Source organism: Diceros bicornis, chromosome 16 (genome assembly GCF_020826845.1).
Source record: "Diceros bicornis minor isolate mBicDic1 chromosome 16, mDicBic1.mat.cur, whole genome shotgun sequence".
NCBI classification, from domain to species: Eukaryota; Metazoa; Chordata; class Mammalia; order Perissodactyla; family Rhinocerotidae; genus Diceros; species Diceros bicornis.
This window is the reverse complement of record NC_080755.1, coordinates 31,228,992-31,240,067: the sequence shown is the minus strand read 5'-3', so window position 1 is coordinate 31,240,067 and position 11,076 is coordinate 31,228,992.

The following is an 11,076-nucleotide window of genomic DNA, read 5'->3' as shown; positions in this document are numbered from 1 at the left end:
TATTCTTGGGGATACCTGTGGATCCTGGAGACCTAAGAGAGACGTCTCCAGTGTGGTGGCGTGGGGGAGGTGGATGAGTAGATAGAGGTAGCCACTAGGTGAGCCACCCATTCTTCAAAGGGATTCTAAATCCCTATGACCTCACCCCTGGATCCTCAGGTCAGCCCATGGCTGCAGGCCTAATTGTCCCATTGCCCGATGGAGGTGGTGAGACCAGGCTGAGCCCCCTGCCCCAAACACAGAACTGATCACAGCTGGTGGGAACCACATCCAAGCCCCTAGCCCCTCAATCCGAGGTGGGATTTTATCCATTTTATCATTGCTGAAAGTAGACCCTGGTCACCCCAGGGTGCGGGGTGGAAAGACACGTGTCTGTGGGTTCAGGTTCCCTTCTCAACCTTGAGCTTTCTCAGACTAAACCCCCTCCTTAGTACGTGGGTTGCTGTTATTATTCGCTCAAACGGCATTTCTGGAGCATCTGTTACGTGGCAGGCACTTCACCAGGCGCTCCCGACAGTGAGAAGACAGCAAGCTCCGTTCCCGGCACAGACGGAGATGCTGACTCACGGTTTTAACTGAAAACTGTGGGACTTATCATTCTCACTCTCCTGGCTGCGTCAAAGGATGAGCTTGAGGATCAGGCTCAGAGAAGAGTGGACACCCAGCCCAGGTCACAGTTTTGGGGACTCGGGGCTGGAGACGAGTTTCCTAACTTCAGGTCTGGGGTGCTCCCCGCCGCCCCCCACCACCATCCCCCCGTCTGGGTGGGTGACACTGGTCTTGCAGGTGAGATGGCACCAGGCCCAGGATTCGGCTATGGCATGTTCTCCTCCTGCGTGAGTTCCCACTGCCCTCCTTGGATCAGCATGCCCAGACTTTTCAAGGTTAAGGAGCCATTTTTAACATCAAAAATTCATCAGCACCCCCCCCCCACAGATGTTTTACTTTGAGTATCCATTGTTTGAGAGAATGCAAAACGGCAAAAAGCTACCTTGAATTCAGCAGTGCTTTTAAATGAATTGGTACTTTTAAAATCACAACAGCATCTATATGCATTTGAAAAATAGTCACATCTACCTAGGAGTGAAGTATTTCTGATGCAGTCAGCAGACAAAGCTTGAGGTGTCTGGGCCCCCAAGGTCAGATGGTACCACTGCCCTGGGCCATCTGGCTGCTGTGCACTGGGAGGAGAGAAGGGTGGGGCACGATGGATGGCACTGGCAGGGAGCATCCCTGTGGCCACCAAGGGGGCACCTAGGCTGAGAGCCGTTGCCATCCCCCTCTTCTCCTCCTGTTCCTCTCTCTCCATCAGCCTCTTCAGCCTCCTCTTCCTCACCCTAAGCCCTGGGTCGGGGGGCTCCTTGCTAGGGCTGTTGTAGCCCACACTTCCCGCTGCCCGTACATACCTGGCCCCACCGCACATCCTGTTCTGATTACACACCCCCTCCCCTCCAGCCCAGCCTGCCCTCTGTGGCCCCCCAGCTCCGCACCATCACAGCCCTTCTCCTAGACACCTACCTTCATCCCCACCCCCTCGCCCTCCCTCTCAGCCTCTAATCCCTCCCAGCCCTGCCCCTTCATGCTGCCTTCCCGGCATCTCCTTTTCCATCCTCAGCCACTATAGGCCTAAATGTTTATCTGGTCCCTTTGATCAGAAAGGACATTTTCTGGCAAAATCAATCATGTTGAGGTGACACGAGCCATCACATTTCAAAGGCCTCCCTGAAGAGGGCAATGATGAGGCTGAAGGCCTCGAACCCAAAGGATGGAACTCAGGTCCTCAAGCAGGCACATGCGAGGCATGTTCTATTTTGCACACCTGAGCGGGCACAGCTGGCAGAGATACCTGGTGCCAATCCCACTTAAATCACTTACTGCCCTGGTGATCTTGAGCCTGTTACTCAGCCTCTCTAAGCCTCAGTTAACTGATCTGTCAAATGGGGATATGACTGTGTTATATTGAAGCATGATAGTGAGCAGAATGTGTGGAAAGGCCCAGCTGGCACAGAGCTGTCAGTTAGCACCATCCCCTGTAGAAAAGTCTGGCTGCAGCAGAGAGAGGAGGACGGGCGGGGTGCCCCTGCTAGTGAGCCAGGGTCTTCGCCCTCCTCCATTCCCAGACGTGCCTGCTCCAGCCTCTCCTAGAGACCTGTTGGTGGGAGGGTGTGTCTTGCTTTTCAAAACAGGATTCTCCAGTTCCTTGCAAACAGGCATCTGTGTTGAGTAAAATTCCTTGTGTTCTCTCTTCTGCACTCCCATCCCACGTTTCCTTCCTTATCCCCACCCCTCCCTGCTCAACTCTTCCCAGAGAAGGGAGGCAGGGCAACCCATCCTCAGTACCCATGGCCTCAGCCCGTAGTGATGCCCCACCCAGCAAACGCTTCATCCTCCACAATGCTCCCCCTGTCAGCCCCCATCCTGTTCCACCCTTCCACAGCTGGGCCATTCAGGCCCCAATTTGGAAGCACGTCTACCCAAGGATCAGGTCTACTCTTTGCGTCTCCCAACACAGTGCCTTGCACATGGTTTGTTGACTGACTGCATGTCTGACTGGTGAATAAGAGAAGGAGTCCAGAGCTGCCAGGCAGGTTTCTGAAACAAAGAATTTCCCCTTTCCGCCACTCTCTAAACTGAACTTTATAGTAACCAAATATTGCCAACCTAAAGGCCTCAGGGGGCCCCCTTGAGAGACAAGAGCAGCCTCATCTGTTGTTAGCAATGACACCCACACACCAACAGTTAATGTGCTGCCATCCTTCAAAATTGCTTGATCTCTCGAGGAGACTGATAGTAGACTGATAGTCCCCTCACAATCTCATTAGTCATTAGAAATAATAACGTCTTGCAAATTGTGCAGCCTCTTCCAGTTCCCAGAGCCATGTGATCTCCTGAGCTCACCAGAGCCTTGACACCATCTGGTCTAGGGGGCAGGCTGGGGAGTGCCTTCTACGTGGTGGATGAGAGTTCCGGAGCCAGACCACCTGAGTTCAAATCCTGGCCCTGCTATTTATTAGCTCTGGGACCTCCAGAAAGTTGCCAAAGCTCTCTGTGCCTCAGTTTCCTCATCTCTAAAATGGTGGTGACAGTGGTACCCACGTCATAAAATTAAAGTGCTCGGAGCAGCGCTTAGCCCACGGTGAGTGCTCAGGATGAGTCAGCTCTCACTGTTCTCTCTGAGGGCGTGGTCCCCGGCGGAGGGGGTGAATGGATGAATCTCTGCGTATGCCATAGGGGCCCAGCCTGCCCCACTCCAAGATCCAACCTGCTCTGTGGAGTTGGAGGACACAACCTTGGCCTTTGAGGAGCATGCATGTATGGGGGAGACAGACAGGCCTGCCCCCAGGAAGGGGGGCCCTCATTAGGAACAATGGGGGCTCAAGAGGCCACCCCGGCTGGCCTGCAGGCTCAGGGAAGCATCAAAGAGGAGCTTCAGGTGTCCACATGAAACCAGCCCCACTGCAACCTATGTTAACCACAAACCCATGAGACATGTGAGGTGCGGGGACCTGAGCTGAAAGAGAAGTTGGTTTAAGACAGGTCTTGGGCAGAGCAGGTTCCTTGTTCTTCTGAGAGCTGATACCCCCACAGGTGTGGGTGGCCATGACTAGTTTTATGACCTTTTGCATTTAGACCCCATTATCTGAAGTCCTCAGAAACATCTTGGCCATCTATCCATCTATATTCACCTATTGCTATTTATGTACCATCGATCATAAATCTATCTGGTTTCTGCGATCATTTTTCTCTCATCTGTGTATCTATCTATCATCCAACGTTTAATCTGGATATCTAGCATCTATTAATCATGTCTGCCATCCATCCATCTCTGTATCTATCTGTAGTCCATTATCAGTCATGAGTTAACACAGTGTGTACTTAAGCATGGACCATCTGAGTTCCATGGGGAAAGGGGTGAGGGGCAGCAGTGACTCCACGAGGGCTAAGGTGGCTGGAAGAAAGATGGATAGGAAGGAAACTGGAGGGCTTGTGAAAAAGGAGCCTGGGACTCTCCTGTCAGAGTAGGGCTGGCCTGATGGATGGAGGGGAGAGGGGCACCAGACAGAGGAGAGGATGAAGAGGAGGAGGCTGCAAAGCCATTAGAGGAGTGAGCTTCATGCTGACCCAGATAGTCCCTCCCACCCTACCTCCCTAAATTAGGACAATGTCTTTCCAGGATGACCCTGTGAGGGATGGGGGGATGCCTAGGCTCAGGTGTCAGGGCAGAAAAGGTGGGTGCTACCCTCCCCCCAGCACCAGTAGGCACAGAATCCTGCAGTCTGAAGGCTGAGCTCCTGCAGACAGGCCGAGGGCCAGAGATGTGGTGCCCCAGGAGAGATGGCCAGGAGCAGCCTGGAGAAGACCCACCACAGCCCTTCCCAGCCCCAGCCGCATGTTGGTATCACCTGAGTAGCTTAAAAAAAAAAAAAAAATACTGATGCCTGGGCTCCAGACTAATCTATATCCCAGGGGCCAATCCTAGGCATCTGTATTTTTGAAAGCCCCCAGGCGACTTTCATTGCAGCCAGGGCTGAGAACCACCCTCTTATAAGATCTGAGACTCCTGCTGTTGTTCTCAGAAGGGTGTCCCGAGGAGGAAGGAGCAGGCTTTGGTGGTCTAGGGGCAGGATTGGGCTCTTGGAGGCGGGGGGCTCTCCGGGGGGACACATGAGGGACTTTCTTCTGGGCTGCCTCCTGGGCCTGGCATGGAGGCCAGTGGGAGTACTGCCAGGGTGTTGGGGAAGCGTCATCCCACACTGGGTCGTACCAGAGGAGGGCCTCTGAAGACCCCACCCCCACTCAGGGTCACCAGAGGTCCTCGTCACAGTGTCCGGGGTGGGGTGGGCTGGGGGCTGCAGCTTCTGGGTCCACGTGTGACTCCTGCTGTGTCAGGCTAGCAAGGTTGATGCTGAGGTGCTTGCGCCTCCGCAGGAAGGTGGCAGCAGGCTGTTAGAAGCTGGGGTACCGCTCTCCTCCCTCGTCCCACAAGAAGCAAAGCCTCACCCTCAGTGTTAAAAATGGGTGGTGGGTCAGAGGGCCAGGAGGTTTGCCCGGCTCCCTGGCACTGCATTCCATCTCTGGCTGTGGCAGGGGGCCGGGAGGAGGCGGGGTGGACCCAAGACCACCAGCGCTCTCCACGAAGCTGTGGGAAGTTGGGCCACAGCTGGGAGGATCTGTGGCCAGCCTGAGGGTCACCCATGGCTACAGTTAGAGGCTGGTCTGTGACCGGGTCGTGTGCAGGCGGAGTGTATCCTTCCAGCAACTGTGCAGCTCCAGCACTCAGCTAACGACCCCCACCCCCTCCGCAGTTAATAGAGACAAGCGGCTCTACGTGGGTACTTTTCCTTCCTCCCCATTATCCGCAGCCACCCTGAGTAGATTCTCTGCCCTGTCAATGAGATGCTCTTGACGGCATTCCTTGGTCTCTCCTCCTTTTGCCCCCACCCCCATGGACCACCCTGCCCCTACCTGTCCCCTGCAGAAACTTCCTCCCCCTGCTGGAATAAAGCCCTGCTTTTTCTGTCTCCTTGAGAGCAGAGGACAAACTGGCCATAATTTATGCTCCCGCATGATATAAAGGAAAAAAGGCCCCATTATGCTATAAATTATCCTGTGATGGGCGAAATGCTGGAGAGTGTGCCAGACGCCAGCGGAAACCCCATTAGACAACAGGGTTCGGCTGCTGAGAAGTCCCCACAGAACTCCGGGCCGTCTGTCGTGAGCCGTGCGCCTGGTAAGGATAATGTAGCAGATCAAATGTATAATCAGTTACCTGGAGAGATGGCTGCGCGCCATCGCCCCAGCAAAAGGTGACTTCTACGTAGCGCCACGGTGTGTCCCAGGCTCCCGCTGGGAGGCCTGGCGCAGACTCAGAGGCGCGAACGTTGAGGGTCGAGGGCCAGAGAGGAAAGCAGCAAGGGGTGCTGTGATTTAGGGAGCTGGGCTGAGCCAAGGGAGGACATGGTGGGCAGTGAGAGTGGGCACAGGTGAGGAGCCTGGACCCAGGGTCTGCGTCCCAGGCCAAGCTTCCAGTGGTCAGAGGTGAGGGTCCAGGCCTTGGGCCTTGAGGGAAGTGTTTAGAATATGGTGGGTGGGAGAAAAAGAAGGAGGAAGGAAGGGGTCTGTGTGTGTGTGTCTGAGATTGCTACTCCCTCAAACCATGTGCCCTTTCACGCTCCCTGCTCTTGCACATGCTGCTCCCTGACTTGGGATGCCTCCCCCTTGCCTTTTCCACCTGGCACACCCTACCCATGAGTCCTTTAGGGCCCAGCTCAAGGCTTTTAGACCCCTCTCCACCTCCCATGCCCACAGAGCTCATCACTCCAGGCTCTGTGCTCCCATCGTGGCTGGTGCCCACTCATCTCCAGGGGACACTTATTTCCTACTTTCTGAGGATTCCTGGAGTTCAGTGCCCTGCAGATGTCTACGACATGATCTCTGAGACAAGAGGAGGAATAGCAAGTTCAAATGCCCCGGAGCAGGGCTGTGCATGGAGTGTTCCTTACACAGCGTGGAGACCTGCGTGTCTGGAGCAGAGGGAAGGAGGGATCAGGGAAGAGATGGAGTGTGGGGTGCCTGCCTATCACTTTACGGGTCACTAGAAGACTTGGACTTGTTCTCAGTGAGATGGGAGCCACTGCAGGGTTTGAGCAGGAGAGAGACAGGCTCTGCCTTGGATTTTAACTGACCCCTCTGGCTGCTGTGTGGAGAGCAGATAGCAGGGGCCTGGATGGGTGTCAGCAGTCAGTAAGGAGGCGACTCTCACGCCTGGGCCCCATCCTGAAGCATTTGGAAGGCAGAGCTGAAGGAAAGCAAGCGGGGGGGGGGTGCGGGTGGCGGGGGGACTGGATGCGGTTCTCCAGTCTCCTGCCTCCTCCCATCCCAACATCAAACAGAGCCTATCTGGAGGGAGCTCAGCAGATCAAGGCCTGGCACCGCCTCCCCCGGGGCCAGAGCTGGCTGAGGGTCCTTATTTGCATCCCGGGTGGAGTGGAGCCCCATCTCGGCCCCCCCACGCCACCCCATCCCCGCAGCCTTTGATCTGGTTTGATGTCTCCTTCAGCTTCTTCCCAGGCAGGAAAGCTTTCATCCTCGGGAGGCGGCTCCCGCCCGGCTGTACCCCTGGCTCGCTCTGACACAGGGTGTATGTTGTGGGGACGAAGGGAGGCATCGCTCTTCTACTCATTGGTTCACTTCATTCGGAGAACCCTCCTTGGCCTGGCCTGTGACTTGTGTCCCAGGTGAAGGGACTAGCTCTCAGGAGGGCAGCTGACCCGGTCACACGGCTGCAGCGTGATCCAAATCCAGGCCCTTATCTCTGGTGTGGACGGCGACGCTGGAAGCTGCCTGCACCCGCCAGAGAGCGGGCAGTTGTTGGATTCTCAGACACGAGAGGAAGGGGGTGCAGACCCTCCCCAGCCCTGTCCACCACCCCTACTGGGAAGGCAGGTCTGAGACTACGTGCTGCCTGCCAGGGGAGTGAGGTGGCTCTACCAGGGCTGGCAAGGAGGCAGAGGAGGCCTCTGGATTCGAGTGGGGTGGGGGTCAACAACCTTGAAAATGACACAGATTTAGATTCAGATGATCGGTTCCATCCCTACTTGCCCCTTAGGAGCCATGGGTGCTTGATAGGTCTGGACCAGGAGAATTCGTGGAAAAGGCACATAGTGGTGCCCAGTGTAGCTTCTGGGGAAACGTCTCTTATTTTGGATCAATCCAGGTAGACGTCCTAGAAGAGGCCAGGGAGTATCTCAGTGGCTCCCGAAACGCTGCCATTTGGTCAGGGTGGTGCGAAGGGAAGCCTGGCTTCTCAGACTGGCCCAGGCAGGCATGGCTTTGCTCCATTCAGGGTCCCTGGGCGTCCTTTCCACACCCCAGGGAGCCAGCACCCCTGCGGGTGAGCAGTAGTAATGGGCTGGATGCGGCACAATGACTGTGTTTATTAAGTGTTTACTCTGTGCCAGGCACTGTGCTAAAACCTCACGTACCTCGACTCACTTACTCCCCACAACAGCCCTACAAAGTGTATGCCATTTTTCTCCCCTTTTACAGATGACGAAACAGAGGCTCAGGGAGGGTCTATGACTTGCCTAAGGTTGCACAGTCAAAAAGCAGTAGCACCAGGATGTGACAGACAGCCTCAGTTACTCTGGAAGATGCCCTGGCCCAGCCCCTCCTGTCACGTTGCCCCCATGCCTCTCATCCTCTTTGATTGAAGGTCCTCCCTGGCCCACGATGAAGTTAGGGAGGAGGAACAGGTCCTTCCCCCTCAGACTCACTGCCTGTGGGCCGTCGGGCACTGAGATCATGTCCAGGGAGAGCAGATGGTGCTGGGATCCAGGGAAGTCCCCTGGCCCCACAGTAAACAAACAGCCTAGAGACACCGTGCATGACAGCCCTCAGGGCTCCAGGCTCTGCCAGCAGCTGAGGGGCAGGTGCATGGGGCACCGGGGCTCTGGGCTCTGGCTCTGTCCTGCCGAGCCCCAGAGCCATAGGCTGCAGAGCAGAAAAGAAGCCTTGCAGCTCAGTCATGTGAATGTCTGGCAGGTTCTCCTTGCTCCCCAAACTGCTGCTCTAGAGTCTCCAGGGACCCTATGGAAAGTGTCCCTCGCTGGCCTGGCCCTACATCCCCCACCAAGTCAGGCCCCCCAGGTCTCCCAGAAGCCCCTCTGCCACCTCGCCAGCCTCAGACCTCAAAGACATTTATTCCCCACCCAGGGCCCTGGCCCCTGGGTTCTCCCCAGCTCAGGTCCCCCCACAAACCCTCTCTCAGCAGCTGGAGGGAAGAGAACAGTAAAAGTCTATTGTGGCAATAAAAGGCATTAACCATCTGAACACTCGCCCACAGTGCCCCAGCAGCCATCTATCCTTAAGCAGGAAATATTGTTTAATGCTGATGGTAATGAGCGAATCAAATTTTGAAAATTAAACCAGAATTTGAACATAAGCGCCAGGGCGCTGGCATTTGGCAAGTCAAGTGACGCTGCTGCCACCCGCCTCCTCCCGCAGGGGACTATCAGGCTGCAGGGTCAGCAAGACGCTCTCCAAGTGTCTGGGGGCCCCTCAGGCACCACCCTGAAACATCCTCATAGGGGTCTGGCCTAAACCTGCCATCATGTCTTGCTTCTCTGTTTTCTGGGCTCTCCTTTTACAACGCAAATCCTTCCAGCCAGAGCCCCATTCTGCCCTGATGTTTTCTGAGCAAATGAGCATGTGGAAGGGTTGGCGGAAGCATGAGACTCTGGCAACAGACGCCATTGCCTGTTCATAACCACCTATGGCTTCCCGGGAGGTGTAACCCAATGCTTTTTATAAGTTGGGAAAGTAAGGCTCAGAGTTAGATTGGGGTTCTGGGAAAATAAAAAAGATTCCCATGGCCAGAGGAATGGGAGATGTGTGTGCTGGTGGGAGGGGAGCAGGCAAGAGGCAGTTGGGAAAGCAAAGTCAAACTCCCCGAGGACTCCATTCTTGCAAGCCCCACAGAGGCAAGGACTACTTGGGAGCGAGTGAGAAGAGCAACTTTTGCTCAAATTCTCTTGTAGGCCTGGAGCCTCCTGCACCTGTCCCCTGGACATCATAACTCCAGCCTGCCTCCTCCAGGAAGCCTTCAGGGCATAACCACTTCTCTCTCCCCGAACTGGCCCCTTCTGGCCTGCAGTCCAGAGCTGTTACCTGTCTGTCCTCTCTCATGGGGGGCTGTGGCAGAGGCTCTGTGGCCTGTGGACCAAAGACTTTGGATTCTCCAGGGATCTGAGAGCCATGCATACCCCCCCACCCCACTCTCCATTGAAAGAGGAAACCCAGAGAGGCCCCCAAGACACATCTCAGACTTTATTCAGCCAAGTCCCAGGCACACAGTAAGTGCTCACTAAATGCTTGCTGAAGGAGTGACCAGGAGGTAGACCCAGGAGGGATGTCAGGTGCTCTGGTCCAGTTCCGTCTGAGGTGGCTGTACACACCCTCACCCGACACAGACCTGGGTACTTTTCCGTCCAGTATTTGATTGGATGTGTATCCTTGGGGGGTGCGGGCAGGTATAGACTCTGCCCACTCCCCAGCAGTGGTGGTAGGACATCTGGGCACAGAGAGCCGAGTTGCCCTCTCTGGGTTCAGGCAGGGCTGGGACTAGCACCTACCTCCTGTCACCCAGCCCTTCTGGGGAGTCACACTCCTGCTCCCCAGAACCCCAGGTGCTCCCTCACACCCGCAGACACAGGCGCTCACATTTAAAAGGGCAGGAAGCCTGCAGCAGGGGTTACAGGACTGGGAAGTCAAGAAACCCCAAGAGACAGGGTGTCGTCCAGTCCCCAGCTGTGCGGCTGCAGCTGTGTGACCTGCAGCTCCCTCTCTGCCGACTTCTTCATCTGAAAAAAGGTGGGGCTCTTGGTGTTATTTGGGCCCTGCCCAGCTCTGCCACTTTGTGGCCTCATTTCCCCTGGGGAGGACATACCAGTTCTAGGGGCCACTGCGTGGCAGCCCCACTGGCCTCTGTGTTTGGGAACTTGTATATTGTGGATGGCCTGTCTCCCCATCGGGATGTCGGCTCAGTGAGCAGACTCTTTTGTTTACTGCTATAGACGCAGTGCTTGGAACAGTGGCACAGAAAAGATGCTCAGCAAACAGCTGAATGACTGTAGGAGCATGCTTCCCTTGCTCCACGCCTTGACCAGGAGGAACCCACGTGAAGACCCGAGGGTGGGGGAGGTTCAGGGTATTTTCACGTCACCCAGCAGGTTGCTGGCAGGGCCCGTGCAGCCTGAGAGTCAATGCTTTCCTGTGCGGCCACCGGATTCAGTTCTGGGAGTCAGAATGTGAGCATAATGCAGCCCCCTGCCCTCAGCTGGGCTCAGTGGAGAGGAGGATCCTGGGCTCCAGACACTAACCTCCACTCACTTCCACATCTCCCCTGTGGCCCAGTGACCTCCAACCCAGGGGCATCTTCAGCCCATCTCCACCCTGGCTCTGAGGTCTCTCCTGGCCTCACCTCCCTTTCTGGTGCCCTGCATGGCCCAGTTCCAGCAGCGCCTGCCCGAACATCTTCTCAGAGGCGCAGTGACCCCCCGTACCCCAACTGTGAGA